Source organism: Anomalospiza imberbis, chromosome 4 (assembly GCF_031753505.1).
Source record: "Anomalospiza imberbis isolate Cuckoo-Finch-1a 21T00152 chromosome 4, ASM3175350v1, whole genome shotgun sequence".
Lineage (NCBI taxonomy): Eukaryota > Metazoa > Chordata > Aves > Passeriformes > Viduidae > Anomalospiza > Anomalospiza imberbis.
Window position 1 is genome coordinate 38,412,456 of NC_089684.1, and position 6,170 is coordinate 38,418,625.

General features: G+C 42.3%; 1 protein-coding gene across 1 annotated transcript in view; it reads right to left on the minus strand.

The window, feature by feature from the left end:
* FAT4 (FAT atypical cadherin 4) overlaps positions 1–6,170 on the minus strand; it is a 122,505-nt gene that overhangs the window by 81,410 nt on the left and 34,925 nt on the right. The window lies entirely within an intron of this gene.

Consider the following 6,170-nt stretch of genomic DNA (forward strand, 5'->3'; position numbering starts at 1 on the left):
AAAAAACTCCTGCAATTGACAGCAATTCATTTGTAAACACCTTAACTGATTTTCCAGCTTAGAACACATATTTGTTCCTATTTGAGGGCACTGCAGCTTGAATTGCAATTCATTAATTGTACTATACCATGGCTTGGCCTAAAATTTGAGTATGTCTGAGTTATTCAACCCTGCTAGGATTAGCAGTCCTCAAAGCAATGCCAAGCCCTTCTCTCCTGCATTACAAACACAAAAGAAGTAAGACTGGAAAAATCTGGAAATCAGCTAGCTGGTTCATCCCCATGCCCAAAGAGAGGATCAACTGTACCTGTGGTATCCCAGAAAGGCACTTCTGTAAGCACTCTGAGAAATATATATGCTAAGAACTGTTTTATAATAAAACTCCCTGGACATGTCTTTACAAAGCATCAGTAGCTTTGCCATTAGAAAGTTGTCCAACCGACTAAGCAACCCCTTCCTTGATGCTCCAAGCCCAAAATAACATTTATTTTGCTGTCCAATAAAGATGTAGACCTGTAGAAGCCATTCTTTCATTGCTTTCACTGCTATGCAGCAGCATGAGAATGCTCACTCCTAATCAGACCAAAGGTTCACCTGCTCAGGGCCTTCCCCAGTGCAGTAAGAAGAGCCCAACTTCAAATCAATACAGCTATCATTTTGTGAAAGATTTTATGGAAATCATGCATAGAAAAAAAATTTAAGTAAAATATACTGCTGGGGTTTGGGTTTGTTTGAACATGACACTGCTGGGTTAATGGTTGGACTCTGTGATCTCAGAGGTCTCTTTCAACTGAAATGATTTTGTGATTCTATAATTCTGAGTGAAAAGGCAAGTGTAAAACCATGAACATAAAAAAAAGCACTGGGACACATATAAGAATAAATCCCCCCACACTTCCCAGCTCCCAGCCATTTTCAGTTCAAGGATTTCTTGAGCAAGATGTGGTTTCTATACATTGTCCAACGTTCCCTTGAACCCATCTTGACTTGCAGCACACACAGTGCTTTTTGGCGGGGAGCTCTATTGTGCAGCTCCATCAATTGTGCAGAGAACCACCTCCTTCCAGCTCTCCTGGAGACAAAAGGGGTTTCTAGCTTCTTAGATCACTTTTTTTTCTTTAAAATGACATGGCATGTGTTGTTTCAAATACTGCTCTGATAGATCAAGTAATCCTACTCTCATCTTGATTTCCCTCAAGGCCCAGCAAAATGGTTTTGGAAACAGGATCAATGCCTCAGCAGAATTTACTAAGTGAACACCGGATTAGGGTAAACTCTCCCTGGATCTAAGGAAATGAACAAATGGATCTGCCAGGTGCACAACTGTTCAGTTCCTTGCTGTTTCTGGCAATAGGTGCCCTGCATCCAGCCTGGAGAGAGATGCCAACCTACCAGCACTTAGCACCGGTGAGCAGCTCTGGAGGGACACTGCCAAACACTGCCCACAAGCAGAGCCCCAGAGCCAAACCCTTCTCCTCAGGGCAGAAAAAGGAAAATAAATGAGAAGTGACAAACCCAGTTGTGGTTGCCTCGTTATTTACAGAGAGGCCTTTCAATTGCAAAAACGTCTGTGTAAATCCAGTCCCAAAGCTCAGAATTTTTTTTTTTAACATCTGCACAGGTGGGTATGCTCATATAACGCTTTTTGTGCTACCTCAAAAAGTAACTTAAGCCACAAATTACACTGGTTTTCTGTTGCAAATGTCCATTTTTCTCTCCCCACACAGGATATTGGTAAGACAGAAGCACATATGAAGAGAACTACCTTCACAGCTCACTCACACAAAAGTGCCACAGATTAATCTCCAGCTTCTATATTAAACAAACAGGAAAGGTTAGAAGCAAAACCAGCCAGTACTCTGAAGTTTATAGATGATGCTAGAATTTTGCTCTTTGGGTGCTACTTCTCTCACTTCTGAGCTCTCCTTCTGGTGAAACAAGATCAGCTTTTCAATAAAAAACAGCTGGCTAATGCTAAACCAAGTAATGACAAATCATATTCATACAGCCAACATCATTTGAAAGGAGAAAAATAAAATCTACCTCTCCAATATCAGCATCTGGAGGGTTTCCTTAAAACTACTGTGTTTAAGAGCATTATGAGTAAAGTACCAACACTGAATAAAGTCACCTGTCTGCCAGTGGCTGACAACAGCAAAGGCCATGGTGATGTCAATTTGTGGCTTCTGATCTTTAGTTTCCCGCTTCTGGTAAATGAAAGAGAGTCATGTAAAAACACAGACTATAACAGGTCACTATGTTTTGCAGCAGATATTCAATGCCAGAGGTCTTGCACTAGACTTTCCATGTTTTTATAAGTAGATTCTTCACACAAACAAGTCTGTAACTGCATCTCACCTTGTTCCAACCTATTCTGAGACTGCCCATAAGGAAAACAACTGAGATGAATAAAACCAGGAAAGGTTTTCCTACTTGTGCTGGAGGTAAATAGCTAGTTAGAAAAGACTAGATATCTCAGGGACACATTTTAATAAGCAGAGGAGCCCTGTAGACTGTGAAAGCCAGGGATCAGGCTGGATGTCACGGTGGTCTCTCTGGCATTTCAGCCTGATGCTATTCATTGACTAATCCCCTTCATCATGGCCATGGGATATGGGCTCCTAGACAGCAGCAGCAGACTACAGAAAACCCTAGATAATTTTGGGAAGAGCAGCTGACATGCACAAAACCCACTTGATTCTTGTGGAGATTCATGGGAGAACTATGAATGAGATACACCAGGGAAGCTTCTTCAAAATCTAAAAATCAATACTTAGGAGAATAAACAGCTGCTTCCAGAAGATACTTAAAAGCAGCTATCGAGAAATCACACATTAAAAACCTATAGAGCTGGTAATTAATTTCACAGGTAATGAATACTATAAAGGCCACTGACTGCATCCAACTTCTGAGCATTGTGCAACTCTGTGATGGACAAGTGTTCCTGGAAAACAATGCCCTTGCTGCCTGACCTGCTCAGATAACCTGGGCACTCTTAGCAGCCCGTGCCTATCTGCACTGTACACTCAGCAGTGGCCTCAGAAACAAAGCAGACTGCTGAATAAAACAGCAAGGTGCAAAGGGTGAATTTGTCCAAGCACACCACTGCTTTTATTTTATCTGCACTAAGACTTGCCCCCAGTGCTGGCAGGGCTTTTTGAAGTTACTGCTCTGGGTCTCCAGCCATCTATCTGTGCACGTTTCAGTAACCTTCACTTCTGCTGAATAATTCAACAAAGCAAAGATTTGCTATTGGCAATTTCTAATAAAAAGGAAAAAACTAAAGCTTGCATTTGGTTCATTAAAACTCCCAGAGGGGGGGAAAAAATAATATATCTCTCCTCTTCGACCTTATTTGGGTCTTTGCTTTGGGAACTGGCAGGAGGAAATCCAATGCTGTCCAAAGTTTTGATTATGGAGAAAACAACTGACAAAATTGCACGCCTAAGGGTTAAGACAACAGTGACAAATAAGAGTTGGTGAAATTGCTGATGACAATCCACTCTGAAAGCTCTGGCAGGATGGCAAGGACTGCATGGACAAAGAGAGCCCACACTGCCCAGGTTTGAAAGGACACAACGGACTTCAAGGAAAAGATATTTAATTTTTGTGCATGACTAAACTCAACGAGAATGGAGCTCTGCTCTAAATCCCGCCTGGAGGTCAGGCCAGGCTCCAGCGTGCTGAAAGAACCTGACCAGCTCATGGCTCTGACCTCACCCACCAAAGACAACTCAGCCACTTGTTTGCCATCATCGTTTTCCTTTTCAATACCTAAAATTATTAATCTGCTGCTTCAGGTCTATCAGGAGAACACCACGATGGCACCACAGCCCTCCAAAACCACACAGCATCAATCTTCCCTCAGCTGCAGCCTGGCATAATACTGCACTGACATCATGCAACCTGGACCTTCACAGAGAGTATAAAATCTAAAACAGAAGCTGCAATAGGATAAATTTCCATTTTCTATCCCTCCACATTTAATATAGGGGATATTATCCTCCTATCCTATAGCAAACTCGCTAGGCTGGGGTTTTTTTTTTTCATTCTTGATCTTCATCCATCGAGTAAAATGCCATCAGTGATGACAGTACAGCTCTTGGTAAAGGAATGATGTGTTAGCTTGTGCTCCCTCTGCTGCTCCTGCGGCAGCACAGCAAAGCACAGCTGGATCCCACCTAAAGATCCCTGGGGCTTCTGCCCATCTCTTCAGTCCATTTCACTATTTTTTCTGCACTTTTCTTTTTTCAAAGGGGAGATTTTAAAACAGAGTACTGAAGTACACAAACATGTAGGGTTTTAAACAAAGTGATCTCTGAGATGAGAGATCCAGGAGGGACTCGAAGTCCCTTGGGATCCCAAAGTCCTCGTGGCCCTGCTGCACAGGCTTGAGGTCTCTCCTCTCAGGGAGACGCAGAGCCAGTTGAAGGGTGCATGAAGGAACAGCACTCACAAACCCCTCATCCTCCCCAGGCTGCTGCCCTGCCACGGCAGCGCATTCCTAAGGTGGCAGTGACAGGCAGCCCAACTTTCTGCCTTTGCCAAGGACATCGTCCCTGCAGGGCCACTGCATCTTAGGGGCAGTGGAGAGGGAGGAGTGGGTATGAAACTTTAAACAAAGGGTAAAACTAACTAACTGTGTCTGTCCATTAAAATATAAAGGCTGGTAACAAAGTGTAAGAAGAGAAACATTTCTCCAGAATTACATCTATCTCAACCCAGGTACAAAGCAAGCCTCTGAGGAGACAGTCTGGTCATCGACGGTTAAGCAAGTCTTTGGTTTTTACAGCTTGAACACCACCAATTAAAATAAGTGGCACTAACTAATCACCACGAGCATCACTCAGACTCACAGGAAGACTAAGACCAGTAATATTTTTTTCCCCTTCACTCATAGTATTTTATCTAGAAGTACCCAATTGTGTCAACTCTCATAAAGAAACTAATTTTAGGAGGAACACTGAGAAGGAAACAGGAAGCATGTCCCCGATGCAGAATGGCTGTGCAAGCGTACACACACACAGGTTCATTGGCTTGCAAGCTTACATCCTGTCTTGGCAAGCTCAACAATATAAATAGCATAAGTCTAGTATTTCTATACATGTATTTTTGCTTGGTGTGGGGGAAATACTTCCCTCGGAATCTAGGATTTGAGGATTTCAGGTTGCATAACATGCATTTTTTCCGGGTTTGCTTGTATTTTTTTTAATAACTCTAACTCACAATTCTGACTGATAACTCATAATTCATGAGGTGCTATCACGATGGACGAGGCAGGAGAAAACCTGTTCATGCTGCAAGGGAGTGGAGAATGACAACCAATACTACTACTGTCACCATGAGCCTTATTCAAGTAGAAGCAGCCAAAAACCATAAAAATGCTCAAAGTTACAGAGCTAAGCCATAGAGGAGCATCCACTGCAACCAATGCACGTTAAAATAAGCACGAAGAAACTGATATGCAAACTATCCACAATAAAATGTGAAATTCACTTTATCCATCTTCCCTTCCTGGAGAGAAATCGTGCTGACAGGAAAGGCTGGAGGCTGTGCCTGAAGTTTCCTATCTCCCATTTTAAATTGGATGCTGAGGCCTTGCACTGACCCGGTGATGCTCTATATTTTTTAAATGGAAGTGCATATAAATAATTTTGTTAGAAATCTATTTGGCAGACAAAAACAAGGGAAGGAAGACTATCATTTACTGACCATAACTTTAAAAAAGAGAGGGTGTGTGAATGTATGCTTGTTTGATAAATCTTCCTCCCAAGTATACACCCATATCAGCATTTCCTCCTCCTGCCGATTTCAGAACAAAAATGTACAGTCTAAGTGAACTTCTATTTTATGCCACAAAAAACCTATCATTCAGTGGTTAACAAAGACCACTCGGAATTTGTTTTCCTAAGAAACAGCTAACCAATCCCTGTAATTCAAAAAGACTTTTTCTCATCAAAGCACCACAGGAACACTGAGGAAACATTTCAGAGCTCAGCATCCAAGATGTGGGCATTATGTGCGACACAAAAGTATTCTGGAAGACTCAAGGCTCTGGTATGACACTGTATGATTCAACTTCTTGGCACACTCCCCTTCCACCATCATCTGAAAACCATCTGAGATAACCTCTAAAGAAGATCTGGGCAACGGTCTCCCCTTCCTTTCTC